The sequence below is a fragment of the Crassostrea angulata genome, chromosome 2 (genome assembly GCF_025612915.1).
Source record: "Crassostrea angulata isolate pt1a10 chromosome 2, ASM2561291v2, whole genome shotgun sequence".
Classification (NCBI taxonomy): Eukaryota; Metazoa; Mollusca; class Bivalvia; order Ostreida; family Ostreidae; genus Magallana; species Magallana angulata.
The window spans coordinates 1,494,576-1,518,588 of NC_069112.1; the positions used below are offsets into that span (position 1 = coordinate 1,494,576).

Genomic DNA, 24,013 nt, shown 5'->3' on the forward strand with positions numbered 1-24,013 from the left:
TACACTACATAACAGAGACCATGAACAGAGGCCATTGAATTGTTGCTCTACGCTATATAACAGAGACCATGAACAGAGACTATTGAATTGTTGCCCTACACTATATACTAGAGACGATGAACAGAGACTATTTAATTGTTGCTCTACACTATCTAACGGTGACCATGAACAGAGACTATTGAATTGTTGCTCTACACTATAAAACAGAGACCATGAACAGAGACTATTGAATTGTTGCTCTACACTATATAACAGAGACCATGAACAGAGAGTTTTGAATTGTTGCTCTACACTATATAACAGAGACCATGAACAGAGACTATTGAATTGTTGCTCTACACTATATAATCAGAGACCATGAACAGAGACTATTGAATTGTTGCTCTACACTATATAACAGTGAACATGAACAGAGACTACTGAATTGTTGCCCTACACTATATAACAGAGACCATGAACAGAGACTACTGAATTGTTGCCCTACACTTTCTAACAGAGACCATGAACAGAGACTATTGTATTGTTGCTCTACAGTATATAACAGAGACCATGAACAGAGACTATTGAATTGTTGCTCTACACTATATAACAGAGACCATGAACAGAGACTATTGAATTGTTGCTCTACACTATATAACAGAGACCATGAACAGTGACTATTGAATTGTTGCTCTACCCTACATAACAGAGACCATGAACAGAGACTATTAAATTGCTGCTCTACACTACATAACAGAGACCATGAACAGAGACTATTGAATTGTTGCTCTACACTACATAACAGAGACCATGAACATAGACTACTGAATTGTTGCTCTACACTACATAACAGAGACCATGAACAGAGACTATTGAATTGTTGCTCTACACTACATAACAGAGACCATGAACAGAGACTATTGAATTGTTGCTCTACACTACATAACAGAGACCATGAACAGAGACTATTGAATTGTTGCTCTAAACTATATAACAGAGACCATGAACAGAGACTATTGAATTGTTGCTCTACACTATATAACAGAGACCATGAACAGAGACTATTGAATTGTTGCTCTACACTATATAACAGACCATGAACAGAGGCTATCGAATTGTTGCTCTACGCTATATAACAGAGACCATGAACAGAGACTACCGAATTGTTGCTCTACACTATATAACAGAGACCATGAACAGAGACTATTGAATTGTTGCTCTACACTATATAACAGAGACCATGAACAGAGACTATTGAATTGTTGCTCTACACTACATAACAGAGACTATGAACAGAGACTATTGAATTGTTGCTCTACACTACATAACAGAGACCATGAACAGAGACTATTGAATTGTTGCTCTACACTACATAACAGAGACCATGAACAGACACTATTGAATTGTTGCTCTACACTACATAACAGAGACCATGAACAGAGACTATTGAATTGTTGCTCTACACTATATAACAGAGACCATGAACAGAGACTATTGAATTGTTGCTCTACACTATATAACAGAGACCATGAACAGAGGCTATCGAATTGTTGCTCTACACTATATAACAGTGACCATGAACAGAGACTATCGAATTGTTGCTCTACACTACATAACAGAGACCATGAACAGAGGCCATTGAATTGTTGCCCTACACTACATAACAGAGACAATGAACAGAGACTATTGAATTGTTGCCCTACACTATATAACAGTGACCAAGAACAGAGACTATTGAATTGTTGCCCTACACTATATAACAGAGACCATGAACAGAGACTATTGAATTGTTGCTCTACACTATATAACAGAGACCATGAACAGAGACTATTGAATTGTTGCCCTACACTATATAACAGAGACCATGAACAGAGGCCATTGAATTGTTGCCCTACACTATATAACAGAGACAATGAACAGAGACTATTGAATTGTTGCCCTACACTATATAACAGTGACCATGAACAGAGACTATTGAATTGTTGCTCTACACTATATAACAGAGACCATGAACAGAGACTATTGAATTGTTGCTCTACACTACATAACAGAGACCATGAACAGAGACCATGAACAGAGACTATTGAATTGTTGCACTACACTAAATAACAGAGACCATGAACAGAGACTATGAACAGAGACTTTTGAATTGTTGCTCTACACTATATAACAGAGACCATGAACAGAGGCTACTGAATTGTTGCTCTACACTATATAACAGAGACCATGAACAGAGACTATTGAATTGTTGCTCTACACTACATAACAGAGACCATGAACAGAGACTATGAACAGAGACTATTGAATTGTTGCTCTACACTACATAACAGAGACCATGAACAGAGACTATTAACAGAGACTATTGAATTGTTGCTCTACACTACATAACAGAGACCATGAACAGACACTATTAACAGAGACTTTTGAATTGTTGCTCTACACTATATAACAGAGACCATGAACAGAGACTATTGAATTGTTGCTCTACACTATATAACAGAGACCATGAACAGAGACTATTGAATTGTTGCCCTACACTACATAACGGACACCATGAACAGAGACTACTGAATTGTTGCTCTACACTATATAACAGAGACTTTTAACAGAGACAATTGAATTGTTGCCCTACACTACATAACAGAGACCATGAACAGAGACTATTGAATTGTTGCCCTACACTATATAACAGAGACCATGAACAGAGACTATTGAATTGTTGCTCTACACTACATAACAGAGACCATGAACAGAGGCCATTGAATTGTTGCCCTACACTATATAACAGAGACCATGAACAGAGACTATTGAATTGTTGCTCTACACTTTATAACAGAGACCATGAACAGAGGCTATTGAATTGTTGCTCTAAACTATATAACAGAGACCATGAACAGAGACTATTGAATTGTTGCCCTACACTATATAACAGAGACCATGAACAGAGACTATTGAATTGTTGCCCTACACTATATAACAGAGACCATGAACAGAGACTATTGAATTGTTGCTCTACACTATATAACAGAGACCATGAACAGAGACTATTGAATTGTTGCTCTACACTATATAACAGAGACCATGAACAGAGACTATTGTATTGTTGCTCTACACTATATAACAGAGACCATGAACAGAGGCTATTGAATTGTTGCTCTACACTATATAACAGAGACCATGAACAGAGGCTATTGAATTGTTGCCCTACACTATATAACAGAGACCATGAACAGAGGCTACTGAATTGTTGCTCTACACTATATAACAGAGACCATGAACAGAGACTATTGAATTGTTGCTCTACGCTATATAATCAGAGACCATGAACAGAGACTATTGTATTGTTGCCTACACTATATAACAGAGACCATGAACAGAGAATATTGAATTGTTGCTCTACGTTATATAACAGAGACCATGAACAGAGACTATTGAATTGTTGCTCTACGCTATATAACAGAGACCATGAACAGAGACTATTGAATTGTTGCTCTACGCTATATAACAGAGACCATGAACAGAGACTATTGAATTGTTGCTCTACACTATATAACAGAGACCATGAACAGAGACCATTGAATTGTTGCTCTACACTATATAACAGAGACCATGAACAGAGACTATTGAATTGTTGCCCTACACTATATAACAGAGACCATGAACAGAGGCTATTGAATTGTTGCTCTACACTACATAACAGAGACCATGAACAGAGGCCATTGAATTGTTGCTCTACACTACATAACAGAGACCATGAACAGAGACCATTGAATTGTTGCTCTACACTATATAACAGAGACCATGAACAGAGACCATTGAATTGTTGCTCTACACTACATAACAGAGACCATGAACAGAGACTATTGAATTGTTGTTCTACACTATATAACAGAGACCATGAACAGAGACTATTGAATTGTTGCTCTACACTATATAACAGAGACCATGAACAGAGACTATTGAATTGTTGCTCTACACTATATAACAGAGACCATGAACAGAGACTATTGAATTGTTGCCCGACACTATATAACAGAGACCATGAACAGAGACTATTGAATTGTTGCTCTACACTACATAACAGAGACCATGAACAGAGACTATTGAATTGTTGCTCTACACTACATAACAGAGACCATGAACAGAGGCCATTGAATTGTTGCTCTACACTACATAACAGAGACCATGAACAGAGACTATTGAATTGTTGCCCTACACTATATAACAGAGACCATGAACAGAGGCTACTGAATTGTTGCTCTACACTATATAACAGAGACCATGGACAGAGACTATTGAATTGTTGCTCTACACTATATAACAGAGACTACTGAATTGTTGCTCTACACTATATAACAGTGACAATGAACGTAATAAACTTTGCTGCTCTATGGTTTCCATGGAAACAATAAGACAGATGTGGCGCCAGACTATCTAAGACCTTTAGAACACTACTGAGGTGAAGACTGAGGACTATATACACTAACATTTATCACTAGAAAAGAAATCCCTACTAACTAGTTAATATGGTCAATATCCCCGAGTCCTGGCAAGTCTAACCTTTTGAGGTTGAGACAACTGCCAGCTACAAAGAAAATCTAATTCAGTCTGTATAAAAGTAAAATAGAAATTGCCTGCAGTTGAGACACGTTTTACCTACTGATGTACCCTAATTGCAGAGGTTGAGATAATCAAGTCCTAGCGAGTTCAATCTCGCCGAGTCTATACAATCACTACATATATACAAAGTTCATATGATAGATACACAGTTCCTACGGGGATACACACAGTACCATGGTAACTGTTACTAGGCAACAGTATAACATTTTAATCGATCCCCTTGTCAAGATGTCTGATGAAAAATGTAACAGAAAATGATTTAATTTTCACAATGAAGCTCCTCTTTAACAACAAGAAATGTGTTACCATGGCTACCAGTCATACAGACGAACTCTCTACAGAGAAGCTTACACAACAGTATAATGATTCTACGTGTTATATGGACAGGAAGTTTACAGAATTCTGGGAAGTATACAATTACGTCGTGATATCTTACATCATGCAGAGACCGCCTCTGAAAAGCGTGTGATACAAAAGAGAAAAAAATACATAAATATGCATGTACCTAATATAATGAATATTTAAATCTCTGTGTATGAAAGAAAAATACAACTCATGAATATGAATGAACCAAAGTATCTCTAAAGCACAAACATAAAAGTGAGTAAGATTTTTCTAAGATCATAGAAAATTGTGTTCTTGTATGTTGAATATTTTAAATACAATGGTAATTTGAAATCTAGATATGTTTAATTAAAGAGAATGAAGTTGATCATAAAAAATCTGACAACATGAATAATTATGAAGATATTTAAAGTCGTATACGAGTTGGAATGACCCAGACATTGTTACCCACTGTACCTTCTTTCTATCAAACAATAGAAGCTGTTTAAACAAAAAATGTTGCAAATACAATATTAGCCATGTAATAAATTAATGCTACAACAAATCTTTCTTAACTTTCTTAAAAATATGCTCAGTCAATAAAGCATGAAATAGAAGACTTAAAAGATTGACACAAAATGTAACTAATCATTAAGCACAAAAAAAAACAACGACCTTGAGCCACAATTTTTCATGACCTTAACCCAGATTTTGTTTTGTCTTTAAACATGGAAGGCTGACAACACAACGATATGGCGGTAAATAGCTCTGTGTACGCAATTTAACCAAAATAATTATTTTGAAAAAGATAATAAACATTCCACACACAGATCTACAAGTAAACTAAGGGTCACAATGCACAGGGTTACGTGACCCCAAGGTCATGACCCCAGGGGTGAAAGGTCACCTACCATTGACCTACAGCTTTCCGCCATGTAATACTAAACAAAGGACAAAAAGGAAATCAATTTACTTTGATTACTGAAATAAATCAAAATAACCAACAAATGAGGACAGAAAATGTGCTATGATTTGATTTCACCAATTCTAAAAGGGGGCTTTCCAATTGTATATTAATAAATCAATGCACATACAAATCATATAGCTTCTTTGTTGTTATAAAGCAAATGATTTATTTACAGCAATAAATTCTGGAGAGGAGGAGAAGGGGTAAATTATGCTGTATGGCTTCTGAGTGAGTTGGTCTTGATAAAAGTACACTGCTTTAAATCCTGTTATATATCATGGAGCATCATTGATCTGCTAGAAGCCAGGCTACGTTATCCACAGAATACAGAGTTATGGCTCTAAGGCAATTAGGCTGTAATCCAACAGCTCCTATAGCAGGATATATAAGGAGATACTTCCTTGTGAGATACATGTAACTCAGGTTCTGCTACAAGCAGTCAGTTTGTCTAAAGACTTAATTCTTTTTGCAACAAATTATGTCTTATAACCTGATTTGTTAAGAATGAAATGAAATTATTTTTGAAAATTACCTCCCATTTCACTGAAAATTTAAATCTTAAACATTCACGTAAAAAAGTTTGCTTATATTATGTCCTGAACTTTGTGGTTATTGGGAATTATGAAATAAATTCTAATACAACACAAGCTCATTCAAAGAGGGGCAATAATGATGTTATCACCAGTCGGCTCAATTAGCTCATTCAAAGAGGGGCAATAATGATGTTATCACCAGTTGGCTCAATAAGCTCATTCAGGGGGCAATATAGAGGTTTGAGAATTGATGCCATGTATTGCAATCTGACTGGTCCAACATTGGATCTGTAAAAGCTCCTACAGGGCTTGATTGACCAGGCTCTATACAGGTCCATTAGTAAGTCATTAGTCCTCCACTAATTAACCACTGATTAACGACGTACCTGTTGCTGGGAGCTGGCCGGGTTAACCAGGTTCTGACACGCCATCTGTATGGCCTGGTTAGCCCGGGCAAACTGGGACTGGTCCACCAGCCCGGCCTTCAGGGCTCTGATGCTCCATCAGCAATGCCCACAAGGTAGGCCGCCTGTAATTTAAAGGAAAAACAAATGTTATTATTCATTCATCATACATATTAGGAAGATCTGGCACTCCATCAGCTGCGCTACCTCTCTTCAGAGAGTTTAAAGACGGTCCTTCTCTACAGACAGTTCCTCGGTACCTCTATATGTATTTTACATTCTTTCGTTACAAAATAACCATGCCATTTTGGAAAAAAAATCTACAACTCATACAAATCAATCCCTGTGTACAGAGACTGTTCTTCTACATGAAGACTTTTGAGACGGTCCTTTACCTGTGAGGCGGCCTCAGTGAGTCCACAAACAGATGTTGAGAAGTTCCCCACAGAGTCACAGAAGTTCTCCAGGTCGCCCTTCTTGGCGTGGTTCGTGATCCCAGTCATAGAGTCTCCCAACAGCTGCAGGACAGAAAGAGGGGCCAGTTAGTTAATCCAGTAATTAACTAATTAACTGATCCAGATATTAACTTACCATTCAAAATATTATTAAATCTGAAGTGGTATGACAGGCATAATGTCAGTATAATTTATGAGTGATACAGTTGGCTTAATGATTCATCAAACACATCATCAATACATATACTGGTGAACTTATAGGAGATCAATATCATCAATACATATACTGGTGAACTTATAGGAGATCAATATCATCAATACATATACTGGTGAACTTACAGGAGATCAATATCATCAATACATAAACTGGTCAACTTATAGGCGATCAATATCATCAATACATATACTGGTCAACTTATAGGAGATCAATATCATCAATACATATACTGGTCAATTTATAGGAGATCAATATCATCAATACATATACTGGTCAACTTATAGGAGATCATTATCATCAATACATATACTGGTCAACTTATAGGAGATCAATATCATCAATACATATACTGGTCAACTTATAGGAGATCAATATCATCAATACATATACTGGTCAACTTATAGGAGATCAATATCATCAATACATATACTGGTCAACTTATAGGAGATCAATATCATCAATACATATACTGGTGAACTTATTGGAGATCAATATCATCAATACATATACTGGTCAACTTATAGGAGATCAATATCATCAATACAAATACTGGTCAACTTATAGGAGATCAATATCATCAATACATATACTGGTCAACTTATAGGAGATCAATATCATCCATACATATACTGGTCAACTTATAGGAGATCAATATCATCAGAATAAAGCAAATATTACATGCATCCAAAAATGTAATTCACATTTAAAGCCTCAAATTGTCTGAGTTTTTTCATATTGAAAACAATACCAAGGAGAGAGGAGTTGTAAACATTTGTAATACATGTAGTAGGCACAAACAGGCGAAGGAACCAAGCTCAGGGCCAGAGAATCTCAATTTGCTCATTCTCTGATTGACAGTTAGGCTTATTAGGGGACCATCATATAGTATTTGAGAAGACACTGTTGTAATGAGTTTTCCGGCTTAAACATGCAACAAACAACAAAACAACACACAACATAATGTTGACAGACAACAGACGGGGGGGGGGGGGGGGGGGGGGGTTAATGTTAACACACATACATGCTTTCTCTATATTGGGTTCTGGGATTGTACATTGGGGAAGAAATCTGTTCTTTATAAATGCTTATTTTAGCAAAATTACCGAAACTGAATTTTAAAAAATACATATGATCATATTAGTATCTGATTATCACAAAGGCAACCCATACCATAAAATGAAATTTGTCATGAATTTACAAAGCCTTGAAACCTCAGATCCTATGAAATGAAGTTTCTAAAGATATTTTAAAATTAAACCAACAACATATTTCATTTAATTTTTCCAGAGGAAGAACAAACAATCTAGAACTTGTAAGATGATAGCTGCACTGTTAATTCTCTGTGTATATCACATGTATGCTGTCCAGCTATGTACTTAGTACAGATAAACAAGAGAAATATACAATAAGCTTAATACAAAGTTTTTCCAGGTACATGTACAGTAACTAGCTTGGTTATTTTCTACTTATCTAATTAATGAATAAATACAAGATTATTATTCTATTTTCACATATGTGTATGCATAAAGCACTAGCTATATTTTTTTTTATCAAAACATAGCATAGAAGTCATTTCCTTCATTTTTTTGGTGGTGGGGGGGGGGGTATTAATCAATTTTCAAAACAACAAAGGCAGACACAAAAAATGACAACAAACATGCAACTGATGATGAAATTGACAGAGACAAATTGGAAAATAAAACCCCACAATCCAAGAAATAGTCCATAGAAAAACAAGTCTAAATCAAGATAACATTGAACAAGCACCAGTTTTCCCTCTCCCTTCACATGGCTGAACCCTGACCCTGAAAACAGTTTGTGGGAACACATAACAAGCTCAACATTGTTAATATAACGACCTTACACTAATTACTGGCCCATCAACTGTGACATGTACATTGTCAATATAATGACCTTACACTAATTACTGGCCCATCAACTGTGACATGTACATTGTCAATATAACGACCTTACACTAATTACTGGCCCATAAACTGTGACATGTACATTGTCAATATAACGACCTTACACTAATTACTGGACCATCAACTGTGACATGTACATTGTCAATATAACGACCTTACATTAATTACTTGCCCATAAACTGTGACATGTACATTGTCAATATAAGACCTTACACTAATTACTGGCCAATAAACTGTGACATGTACATTGTCAATATAACGACATTACACTAATTACTGGCCCATCAACTGTGACATGTACATTGTCAATATAACGACCTTACACTAATTACTGGCCCATCAACTGTGACATGTACATTCAAAATGACTGTTTTTTTCATTTACTTGAAGTTTCATTAAGTTCATTTGAGAAGGTTGGGTGTTTCATTTGAAATACAAGTGAAGTTCAGAGGTTAGGATAGTGTGTGATTATGTGTTCTGTGAGCAAATATAAAACGATGTGATCAACCCAAGATTTTTTGTGAGGGTGGGGGGTGGGGGTGAGGGTGGAGGTGGGGTGTTGAGCATGTCTGTTATAAGCTTTCTGGGTACAACAAAAATAGAAGAGATACAAGAGAAGGTGAGATTTACCCAGACTTGGCCCTGTGATAAAATCCTCACAAAATCAGCCAATCAGTCGATAGCATTCAAAACAGTATTATACAAAAAGCCAATCAGTTTACAGCATTCAAAACAGTTAATTTACAATCAGCCAATCAGTCAATAGTATTCAAAAAAGTTTAGAAATGATTAGCCAATCAGATATTGACATTCATAAATAATTCATAATATAGATGGCTGTAAATGTTAAAAGATTTAAATTAAAAAAAACAAAATTAAATATTAATCTAGTAGGATTTGGGAAAATTCTAGTTATACATTATTCAGCCATTAACAAAGATATGAATTTTTATTGCAAAGGTTTGTAAGTAACATGAAGACGAATGAAAACAAACCTAAACTTCATTCTATATACAAGACAAAGAGATTTTTCACAGATTCATTCTCTACACAAAAAAGTCAAAAACTGATAAAGCATCACTTTCTACTCCGACAGTCAGCCATCATGCGACTTAGTTCTTGGATACATTCAGAGAGTTCACTCTCCGCGCCACAGACATTGTGATACAGGCGAGGAATGAGTTACCTACCTTAGATTTCTCCATGACGGAGTCCAGACATTCGAAATACGACAGGTCGGTCACTGGCTCATTGGCACTCTCCAGCATAGATTTCATCATCTACAATAAAACAGCATCACAGCATTAAAAAAATACAGCATACTGAGCATTGAGAAGCATTGTACAGCATCGATTCTTACACGGCTCAAATCTTTATAATAAAATACACATCTTTAACATTTTCATTTTCAGTTTGGAGGGAAAGGGCTTAAGAGGAAAGGAGTATAAATCTAAGGAATCCACTACAAATAATGATTTTGCTATGAGGATGAAGGAGTAATTCATCTGTAAAATCAGAAGGATGAAAAGATGTCTTTTAAGGATAAGTTATGTGATTTCTGAATCTTACTTACAACAGTGTCATAAAGCCATACTCTACAACTTCTTTCTCACTCTTATCGTAATAATAGTCTGAGGGCGTTATCACACTCCTTCTGTCCTTGGTTATATATACTACATACACATTGGAGGGTGTTACTGACCTGTATCTGTCTGAGGGCGTTATCACACTCCTTCTGTCCTTGGTTATATATACTACATACACATTGGAGGGTGTTACTGACCTGTATCTGTCTGAGGGCGTTATCACACTCCTTCTGTCCTTGGTTATATATAAACTACATACACATTGGAGGGTGTTACTGACCTGTATCTGTCTGAGGGCGTTATCACACTCCTTCTGCCCTTGGTTATATAAACTACATACACATTGGAGGGTGTTACTGACCTGTATCTGTCTGAGGGCGTTATCACACTCCTTCTGCCCTTGGTTATATAAACTACATACACATTGGAGGGTGTTACTGACCTGTATCTGTCTGAGGGCGTTATCACACTCCTTCTGCCCTTGGTTATATATAAACTACATACACATTGGAGGGTGTTACTGACCTGTATCTGTCTGAGGGCGTTATCACACTCCTTCTGTCCTTGGTTATATAAACTACATACACATCCTTCTGCCCTGGAGCCGACACAGTACAGACGTTGATCACTGACCTGCCATGGTGAGTCCAGATTTGATGAACTCTGAGTAAGACGAGCTGTACTCGCGAGATGACTCGGCGAGTTGTTTAGGTGTGCCACGAGATGCGGTGACGATGTCACTGGCGGCCTGGTTGAGATTGACAGCGGCGTTGTTGATCTCGATCTGGATCTCCTGGAACGTGCGGTCTGTGCTCGGGTACTACAATGTACAGGAATGAAAAATTAAATCAATTCCTAATAATGATGCATAGATAAAGTAAATTTGTTTAAAAGATTACTTTTTATGAGATAAGGATTTCTATGCATATGTGAAGTAATTTAATTCTGAAAGAATGAGAACTATTTCTGTGAAAAAGGTGACTTTTTATGAGCCAAGTTAAAATTTGAGATGAAGTTTGTTTACTGTTGACATAAGGTTGCCTATTCGTCTATTTCTAAGATAGATGTAACTATCTCGGTGGATGCCATTTGACTCTTTATCCACTTATTCTGAGATCAAATCTGCTTCCGACTTTGTCTGCGGAACAGACAGATCTGCATACCTTGGTGGACGCCAGCTCCTGGCTCGAGTCTGTGATCTGTCTGATGGCGTTATCCACGTCTCTCTGTCCGGGAAGGGCGTTCACACAGTTGTTGAGCGCACTCGACACAGCCTTGGCCACCTGGTTAAGTCGAGCCTGGTTCTCATGATTTTCTGGGTCGTTCATGGCTCGCTTCGTCTCCTCCAGTAGATGCGTCGACTTGTCGATGAAGTCACGGGCGCTGTCGATCACTTGCCGTCTGACCTCGATGTCTTCTGAGGTTGAGGCGACACCGCGCGTGGCTTCTGTCAGCACGCGGAGAGCGTTCGCGGTGTCCCTGGCTGCTACACCCACGTAATTCTCATTGCCCTAAAAAATCACCATATAGTGGAAATATATTATATAGATAAATATATAGATAAATAAAATCCAATTCCCTGAGAAATGACCATAGGGAAGAATGTGTGAAGAAAAGCCACAACAGAATGAAATCATGTCATATATATATATTATACTGTTCACTCCGTTTTTTCTCATATCACAAAAATTACAAAAATGGGAGTAAATACGTTACTTTTTCATTTGCATCAGCCATCTTGTTTCAATTTTTGCGTATCATATTTTTTGTGATGTCTTATTTTTTTACAGCGATCATCTATTACCAGAATATATGAAATGTTCTATATATTCTACAAAATTTCTGTCTCCATTATACATTTATCTGTGTTTACCTGTGAGGCAGCCGTCAGTAGCTGAGCCATCGCCGATCCCACGTTCTTAGAGGTGGAGCCAAGTTTCATGGCCGACGCCTCCACCTGAAATACGTAACAGTATCATGTATCAACTCCATTCCACCATATAACAATAGAAAACCATGATACAATATCAAATCTCCCATTTATATAATAATCAAAAAATATCTGATACTTTACACCTGACTATATAATCACCATGACTTTTTCCTCTTGGCCTTACCGTTTCACCGGGTAGTGGCACAAGGTTACCGCTGTCGGCGGCTCTGCGGTACTCCTCCAGCTCGCGGTCGAGTTCTGTCAGCTGATCAAGGGCGGCGTCAACCTCCAGTGAGATACACATCTCCTCTGCCTTCCCAGAGGCGGTTCTCAGCTCAGCGAGCGCGGTGGTCATCGTCTTCACTGCCTGGTTCATGTTCATGCTTGCGGCTTGATCTCCAACCGTTGGGGCTGCGGCGTTTGCGGCGGATACCAGCTGACTGGCAGGCTGTCAGAAGAAATGTGGCCAGTGAACCGAGATGTGAAACTAGTGTCTATTATAATAGCTATGCACATCATATTATTTTGATAAAATAAATAAAATAAGTTAAATATAGCACAGAAACCTTAGTATTAATATATTTTCCTTTCTCCCCCAAACACTGCAGCGAGATTTTACATATATTGTACTATCAATGTTTGATTTTTTTTCTTGCCAAATGGTCTCCCTTACAATTTGTACTTTATACCTGTATAAATTCCTTGCTGGCATTGATCAGTTGTAGCTGGGCTGTAGCGCTGTCCTGGTTTGTCTCAGATCCCCGGAATCCTTGGATCAACAGAGGCAGCTGTTCATTCATGATCTGTAGAAGGAGAACAACATGTGATAGTCTCAGCCAATAAAATACAACAATACAAGGAGGACACACTATTATTTTCTTAGCCAATCAAATATGGTTTTACAAAAACTACAGTCCTAATCAGCCAATCATCGGCAGCATTTGGAAGACACAATACAATATTCTTAGACAATACTTTAATCCTCTGGAGAAACAGAAGGAATGCAGATACAATGCTTAGTCATAGAACACAACAAGAAGATTTGACCCCTTGACATTTGCCAATCAATTATAACCCAGCATTTGTCAGTGTTTCAACGTTCAGTGTGTCTTGTTAGTCATTTAACAACTTCAGGATTTAAACCAAGAACCTTTAGCTTACTGGCCAATCTACTATACCTCCCATAGCTAAGTGTTTCCATCATTATATAAATTGAATTGGGACTTCTTTTATTGAGTAGAATTATGGAATGATGTCCCCATCACTGCTTACCTGACATTGTTGTGTCAGTTGATGTTCCGAGGTTTTGTTAGTGTTGGATTTGTTAGCGTTCTTTGAGGCGTTAATCAGCTGTGTGGTGGCTGAGGCGGTACGACGTGCGGCGTTCTACAAAACATGGATATAGTCTCTTAAAGCCCAATTACATATTAAAGTACGATTGTAAAATACTCGTTTTACAATCCAATTACATTTCAAAGCATGGTTGTAACCAGAATACACCTAAATGACTCATGTAAAGTCTCATCACAACACATGATTGTAATATCAAGCCATCATGTCGTATATCATTTATTGCAATTAAATTACAGGTTCTAGAGATAATTAAACGACACTTAATGAGTCTCTGACCTCTAGCCTCCTGATGAGTTTCTTTTTGAGGGCGTTGCTGGCGGCGATATTTGTGGCAGCCCGGAGATCCTCTGCAGCGCCTCGTAGTCTCTTCTGCTGCTCCGAGTCGTTCGGACTCGACGCACAGCCCTGTAATATTAGAATATAACACTTTACTAAAATTGATTGAACATGATATAGCTGTCAACTGTGATATACAACTCTGTAACAAATATAACATTTGACTTTACAAATGTTAAACATGATATAGCTGTTCACTGTAATACACAACTCTGTAACAAATATAACATTTGACTTTACAAATGTTAAACATGATATAGCTGTTCACTGTAATATACAACTCTGTAACAAATATAACATTTGACTTTACAAATGTTAAACATGATATAGCTGTTCACTGTAATATACAACTCTGTAACAAATATAACATTTGACTTTACAAATGTTAAACATGATATTGCATTCTACAGTGTCAGCTGCTTTATCTTTACCGTCATATGTTCTGTGGCCTACAAATGTCTACATAACCAGACACACAGTATACTATTACACTTCCAATCTCATTGTTCAATGCACACAACTTTTCCTTACCTTGGCAGCTTCCACCATGTTCGCGGTGGCATCAGCGAGTTGTCTGGCGGCGGCCAGGAGCCGCTTCTGCATGTCCGAGTGAGAGTGGCCCTCAGCTTCTCCCCTGATGGCCCCAACCAATGAAGAGGTCGCCTGAAAACAACAGATATCAAGGTCAAAAATTATATCATAAACAAGTAAATATATTGAAACAGTCAACAGTGTTAAATTTCTGAGCCATGTAGGTGCTAACCCAATCTAGCATTGACTTTTATAGAATTGAACTTATGAAAGATGTGTGAGATATTTGCGAGCTTACCTGAGCTAGCTGCCTGGCCTGTCTCACCATCTCGTGGGCGTCGCCCACACTACTGAACAGTCTGTCCGTCACAGTCAGGATCGTGTCCACTGCGTCCTCGTGGGACTCCCCAGCCTGAATATCAAAAACATACATTTACTACCTCACTGCACAGAAGAGTTCAATGACATAATCTTGGTATCATTAAAGGCTCAATGCTTTGTATCAAAATATCCTTAAAATGTGTTTGTCATTATAACAAAAAATTCAGTGTAATAATTTCTTCATTTTTTCTAAATATTGTGTAACAGGTCTATTTCAGAGAGAGAGAGAGAGAAAGAGAGAGAGAGAGAGAGAGAGAGAGAGAGAGGGAGAGAGAGAGAAAATAAAAAGCTACAGAAAAAGAAAACAGTGACTATCCCACTTACCGCGGTGGGCCCTGCCCCCTTCTTGATGTGCTGTAGCAGGTCGTTAAGAGCCTGAGTAACCGCGGTGGCTGCGGTGCCTAGGTCGGCCAGAAGCTTGTCGTCGCTGCAGGACTGCTGGGCCGCCTCCACGATTCCCTCAACAAACTGAGCCACACCCTTTGTGGCGTGTATCAGCTGTTCCTGACAGGCCGGGCTACTGATGGTCGGAGCCACCACCTACAACATATATAGTGATACAATATAAAACGGTGTTAGTACCAACAGGCAGATGTCATCCTAAGAGATTATTATTCCAACCAATAGGACTTACTGTAACAAATGGATAAATTCAACCAATAGGACTTATTGTAACAAATGGATAAATTCAACCAATAGGACTTATTGTAACAAATGGATTAATTCAACCAATAGGACTTATTGTAACAAATGGATAAATTCAACCAATAGGACTTATTGTAACAAATGGATTAATTCAACCAATAAGAGCCACCATCTACACCACACTCAAAGACAGTATTTGCACTTAACATACAGGATCAATAAAAATCCAAGGTCTCAACAAATATAATGATTTCCATCCTACTGGATCAATCCTACCCAATAGGATCAATCTCAGCCTTTATGATCAATCTCAGTCTATAGGATCTATCTCAGCCTTTATGATCAATCTCAGTCTATAGGATCTATCTCAGCCTTTAGGATCAATCTCAGCCTATAGGATCTATCCCATCCAATTTGATCAATCCCGATTCAAGAAATCGGCCGCATTCTTTTGAGTATTTCTAACCTATAAGATCATTTCCAGAAGAATTTGTCAAGCAAAGGGATTAGTCTGAACCTCATGAATCAACCCGAAAAAATCAGATCCAAACAAATGGGTTAGTCAAACCAGTAAGTATCAATCATAAAGAATTCAAATGAAAAAATGTATATCATCTATTTCATATCACAATATTAGTACTAATATCAAACTCTGATATTCAATCTTTAAAACAGATTTCATAAAAATCAAATCCAAATTAACAGCAAACTAAAGGTTATCCAAATAAAATTGTGTTACCAGTCAGCATAGCTTCTTACCGAACCAAAGTCATGGAGCTACAGAGATATACAGAGACAATCTGAAAGCTTTGTACAAGCTATTAGCTCTGTCAGTCAATTTACCTTTAACTTAGAAGTGACAAAGTGTAACAAAATAGCCCTTGTTACATGTAATTACATAATCGAACAATGGTGATTGGACTTTATATTTTACGTATCCTATAACTTTGACTATACTTATTGGACGTTACATATTATTCTGTGAACTATTGTGAATTGACTTATCATTTTATTTCAGAATCAGTATAGAATGCTTTCGTAAAGTAAATACCTTTATTTAATGTATATTCCATGTTAATTGAATCACGAATATTTTGTGTCCATCAAAGACTATATTGCTTTAAAGGAAGGTCAGAGAGAGAGCCAATAGCTACCATGTTTACATTTATGGGGTATATTGTTTTGCGGTGATGATCCGTTAATGACATGTCTCCAAATTGGACATTAGGTTCCAGATTAGTACACAAATAACCTGAGGGGGTAAAGTTTAATGTAAACCAAACAATTACATACATCAATCTGCTAATTGAAGTCAATTAGCCGTTGATCGGTTCATGTAGATGACAATAATTGGTCACGATACAGTGACCCTCCCCCCTAGTAAATAACTGTCGTAACCTTGGTTGACCCTAAGAACACTGATTGAGGGCGGGTTCTTGACTGACCAGCTCGACGCCATCTTGGAGCATCATAGTAACAGGGTGTTGGCGCCCTCTTACGGGGCTTTTCAACAACCAATGAACACTTGTTTTACTTTGATAGTTGTTTTCCCCAAATATTATAAAACTACTAACTTCTCGCAAGTTAGGTTAATTCCGACGCTCTTTCGAACTCTCAACATCTCTCTCTGACTTCCCCGAATTGGGACTGTGTATTTAGTTTGCTTTTTGCCGAATAAAACCACTATACGATCACTTAAGACTTTTACTTAACGTGTGCACTACTTACGTAAGATACGCGTGGTAGTGTTATACGGGCTGATTGGTGCCAGCGACCAGGTTTTGTACCTTCTTTAAAAGACTTTGGATTTTTGGATCTATCTAACCAGTCACGGTAAGACAATTTTATTATTCTTTACTGTCCTGTTTTGTAAGTCCGAGTCTCATCTACTCTTGATTTATTCTTATTTATTCTATTATTCTTTTGGGTATTTATTGTCTGGTAAACATGACTGAAGGTTTAGAACAAGCCACAAATATTGTTGCTGGTACGATACAGCAAGGGTTTACTGAACTTAGTACGACAGTGAATGAGAAACTCAAACAAATTAAAATCGCCATTAAAAAGCAAGAAATCATAATTGATACACCTCCTTTTTCGGGGAAGCCGTCGGAATTCCGGGCTTGGATAAATGCAATAAACAAAGCTTTGGTCTTAAATCCCCATTTGACAGATGATGAAAAAGTCCGTCTTGCTCTAAGACATAGTAGGGGGGATGTAAGTGACTATATCGGCCTGTACATTGAACAGCGCGTTCATGACCAAACTGTAGAAAGGGGATGGGGGCACCTGAAAAACCAACTAATTTTAAGATTTGGGGAATGTAATGACAAACATCACGCATATGCATCCCTGTTCAAAATTAAACAAAAACCTGACGAAAATGTCCAAGTGTACAGCACTCGACTCTCTCGACTGGCCCTCGATGCATTTGACAGCCTTGACCCTCCTGAGGTACAGCGCCAGTTGGTACAATTGTTCATTGACGGTATGTCCGACGATCACATGAAAATCAAAATCATGCATCAAAAGCCGACTACGCTGACGGCTGCCGCGGATAGCGCGCTTTCGATACAAAACTTTCATACCGAGGTTAAAATGCGGTTAGGGAAAGAGTTTGTCCCGACGCGAGATCCGGAAGAGGTGGTATTTCCCAGGCTCAGACCTCTCGCGCCTGATCCGCCCTACCCTACCCCTACTTTAATACCTCAAAACCCTATCCCTGCCCCTCGCACTATTGTGCCTATGGAAATAGGTCACATGCGGTATAGAAGAAGGCCCAGAACTGAACAATTTGAGAATGCATGCTTTAATTGTAAAAGAGAAGGTCACATAGCTCGAAATTGCCCCGAAAGACCAGGACAGCCCCAAGCTCGAAAACGTCCCACCCCGAAAAACCGTTTAAACTAGAAACCCTCCGTCGCAATGAGGCCGGCAGCGGAGGAGGAGGAAAGGTAAGAGTAGGAGAACTAAGTAATCAATCACCTGCCAAGAAGTTAAAATCAGCTTTCATTAATTTTGCTGGTAGTCCAAATTCTTGTTTAATTAAAGTTCAGAACCAGAAACTTAGGGCTTTAGTGGATACTGGAGCAGAGGTGAGTCTTATCAAACGGAAAATTTACGATTCACTAAAATACAAACCGGAACTACAAAGAAAAAGGTTAAATTTAATGGGTGTGGATGGTTCCCCATTAGACATAGATGGAATGGCTAGAATTTCTTTTATTATTGGCGGAAATGGTGTTGTACAAGATTTTTATGTAACACGCTCAATGTCCAGAAATGTTATCCTTGGGCGTGATTGGTTGCTTAGTAACGGTGTTAGGTTGTATTTTGACCTAAAATCTTTAAGAATTAAGAATGCGTATGTACCCCTGGAGGAGGATGTGCACATCTCATCCGTAGAAAAAAGTACGAATTGCAGACTGGCCTCACTGAAAATTAATGATACTATAGTACCACTGGATGATGATTTGTGCATATCTTCCCTGCTACGAACCACAGGTAAAGTTAAACTGTGGGCAATGTGTATGGCTGGATATGACTGTACCGTAGAGTATGTTGCGGGTACAGATAACTCTTGTGCTGACCTCCTTTCTCGGATAGATCACTCACTACTGACTGATGACTCTGATAATTGCACAGAGACGGGATCGGATGTAAGCGACAAGACGTACGAGATCGGAGTCCTTGATTCTTCTAATTTTCTTCCTAATTTTCGTCCTAAGGATCATATGGACTCCACAATCGAAGACGAAGGGCCAGAAGCTCTCAATGACAAGTTCAGAGACGAAAGGAAGGACTCCTCTGATGAGGATGACATACCACTGGCCGAACTACAGAGACGAATAAGACATAGGGAAGAACGTTTAGCTGATAGGCCAAACGAACTTAGTGATCAGTTGACACTCGACCCCAACGACAGATGAGACTATGAATAATGACATTGAACCACTGACAGACGAGCAACTCAGGAGGAATGACATAAGGTCAAATTCGGACGACGACATGTCAATTGGGGAGGTTAAGGTCAAGAGACCCAAATCAAGGAGCATAAAGGCTACGGGTCTCTTGAAAGCACTGTATCAATTTTTGTAAACTCGTATATACCCTCACCACGTGGATTTTAAAATCCGGACGATATTTACGTCTTTAGGTCATAATGACTGACTTAAGCGTGGGAATAGCTAGATACATGATTAAAGCATTGTTAGTAAAGTATATTTGTTTTCTTTTCTTTTTTTCTCTTTTTTTATAAATTAAATATGTTGGCCATGGGACGTTTAAGCCCAGCAGTTATTTCCCATTGTTCACGTCCCTCTTTTAGACGGATATTCTACGGTTGAAGTATACCAAGTTGACAATTTACCTGTTCCACTAGTTACCACTTCTTCCGTTCCCGCTGAGGAACAACCGCTTTCTCCTAACTCCAATGATAAGAATTCTGTTGTAAGATACGCGTGGTAGTGTTATAAAAGCCTGATAAATCATACCTTATTCCAAGCCATGATATATAACTCGTACCTTGCTACAAGCTTCGAGTTGAAATGTGGCGAGGGTACAGACCGTCGCCCGGTCGATCAGTTTGTTCTGTGATGTACATGGATTAACTACAAACTCCGACTTATCATACTACACACCTCAAGTTTATCTGTATACAGGGAAATATTCGCACCCGGTTTTTTATTTTGCCCATTTTTCTCCTCATTGTCAGCAGATGAATTTAAGACTCAGAAAAATCAAAGGTCTCCAATCTTCTCCCTTTTAACACAACTACATCTTGGCAAATTGAAGACAGGACAAATTTGCAAGTAGAAGGGTGAAAGAAATACAAGGCTACAATAACCCTGTGTACAGTAGATGAACAGACGTACCTTGGTACAGGCCACGAGCTGTCGTGAGGGCACAGCTGGTCGCCGAGCTGATGACCTTGTTCTGAAGCCCCTGGTCCTCGGTGGTGCTGGCCACACTCTTGGCCTTCAGGACGAGCTGGGCCGTCGCATTGGCCACTGCCTTAGCAAGAGCTAGCAATGTCTCCTAAAAATACAACACCATTCATATCAAACCTTATGATACATGTACATTTAAAATGATAATGTAGATTCCTTATTTCATGCAAGTCTTAAATTTCAAGATTCAGCTGCATCAAATCTTGAGTATATGAAATTGCTACGCCAAAGTTTCATGTGATTTTACGTGATGTTTATACCTTGTGTTTAATAAGGAATCTACAGTTTTTAAAACACAAGAAATACGTCTTTCTGTAGACATTCATTGTTAATTCTATGAGATGTTACCTTAATGATATCAATTTTTAAGAAAGAAATCACACAGTTAGCCGAAGACAATTAATCAGAGCGCCTCACCTGGTACATCCTGTCCATGACGTCAGCCGTCTCTCCAATGCCTGTCATCACTTCCTGTGACGCCTCGCCGATCGTCTTACCTGCCGTGATTAGGTTAGATTTACCCTGTCAACACACGGAGTATACATATAAATAAATGGAATAATATAAGCACGTATCTGGTTAGATTTATCCAGTAAACACACTTATCTGTTTACATATAGCAGGTTGTATGTATAATTCTATGTTACCTGTACGTATAGCAGATTGTATGTATAATTCTAAGTTACCTGTATGTATAGCAGGTTGTATGTATAATTCTATGTTACCTGTATGTATAGCAGATTGTATGTATAATTCTATGTTACCTGTACATATAGCAGGTTGTATGTATAATTCTATGTAGTTGTACAGGGTCACGCTGGTCAACGTTTCGGTCGGAGAAAAAGAACTTCCTCCTCAGCAGTAGTGTGTCCACGTCCAACACCCCCTGTTCCCTCAGGGTCCGTGAATGGTCCAACCACTCCACTGAAAAATCATCCAATCAAAACTCATTTACAAAACATCCAATCAAAACTCAATACATTTTTTTTAATCTAAATTTCATCAACTACTCCAATTAAAATCATTTGATCAAAACTTTATGAAAATGTCCAATCACGTATCAATGAACATAGCCTACGTTCATCGTCCGTGTGGAGTTTCTTTTTCATCTCGTCGAGTTTCTTCTGGTCCTTGGCGATGGACTTGTCTCGGCGGAGAGTCAGCGTCTTCTCTTTCTCGTCGTCCATCATCTCGCGGACCAGTGAGTATTCCTCATGGTTAGAGATACCTAGAGAATAATACAACTGATAGGATTATAAGTAAGTAAGTAATTTATTTATTTATAGTGACATGTGTAAACATTTCCAAGTGTAATATTAACAACAGTCAGCATAGATTACACACCAGGCCCGTCGGGCCTATATGCCACTTTGAACACATAATACATGAAAAAAGAAAAGAAAATAACACAGCATCAAGCAGTAAACAAAGATATGAATGAAAATATACATTATATTTAGCATGGTCACATGTCAAGCACGTGTTCATCTATTGCTTAAGCAAAACGTAACGATAAATATGATTGGTTGTATTCGTTTAAGTGTCATTGGGAAAATGTCTGTGTTATTCATAATGAGGTAGGGAAAATCTGGGTCGAGTTATAAATACATATAGTCCTTCTGATTGGTTAAGAGAAACACACCCCCAGAGCGCGGTGTATATAAAGTCGGGATTTGACTTAGTCCAGCAGTTGACGTGGAATCTTCTCTAAGGTTCGAGTCAACTCACTTCCCCGGGTAGAAGGGTGGGCCCCAGTCTCCGTTTCCCATCTCGTTCATTAATTGCCTCGCTAAGCATTTTGTTTATTGTCCCATAAATTTCCATTGTGCAGCATGCAAGGCGTTTAGTCCGTGCTAAGTGGGTTGGCATTAGGTTTGGGTTACTTGGACTTTAAATTAACTTTAAGGCAGGCTTACATTTACGTTGTAACGTGGTAAGGATGGTGATAACGGGAAGTTTGTATAACTGTATATTTGTGTATATAACATTTGTTCATATCCATAACAAGCGTTTTCATTTACATGTGAAATGTGTGATTTTGAAATACTCGTAAATATTTGATAGAGTGATTGAGCGTTGATATAACTTTCTAGAACATTTACATTATTACGGAGTTTTGGATTTAAGAAAACTGACACATTTGAGACTGACTTAACTTAAGCGACTAGAGACTTAAGAATATCATGGAACTTCTGGTATAAATTAAAGTTATAACCACTATACAATTACACAATAATACAGAAAATATGTTGACAAGTGTTGCTGTATGTTGCTAACACTTACCCATCTTGGTACAAATTGTGTTGCCCAACTGTGTGGCTGTCATTCACCTTACATATGTGTTTGTGTTGCTACATGTTGCGTGTGTTGCTATTTGGTGCTGTATGTGCTAACATCTGTCCATCAAAAATTTGACCCCCACCATATTAAATGATTTCACAGTACCTATCTTGATATAGATGGTGACCATCAGTTGCCCCACTGTGTAGCTGTCATCCAACTGTAACTTCTGTGTTTCTGTGTGTTGAGAGTTACAGTGTGTTGCTATATGCCGCGTGTTGCTGTATGTTGCTTTAAGTTGCTCTATGTTGCTTAGACTTACCCGTCTTGGTACAGATGGTGACCATCAGCTGCCCCACTATAACTTCTTTCTTTGTGTGTTGCTATGAGTTGCTGTATGTTGCTGTGTGTTACTTTATGTTGCTATATGTGGCTTAGACTTACCCATCTTGGTACAGATGGTGACCATGTGACAATGTTTTTTACTGTTAATGTCTTTCCTGTTCCAGCTTGGCCTGTTATCAAGATATTGTGATCATTTTCCGCAATGTTTACACATTTTTCCTGGTCGCTGTCTATTTTCGCGGGGTTCTTT

General features: G+C 38.2%; 1 pseudogene; it reads right to left on the reverse strand.

Annotated features, from left to right (window-relative positions):
• LOC128171904 (talin-1-like) overlaps positions 1–24,013 on the reverse strand; it is a 59,946-nt pseudogene that overhangs the window by 35,697 nt on the left and 236 nt on the right.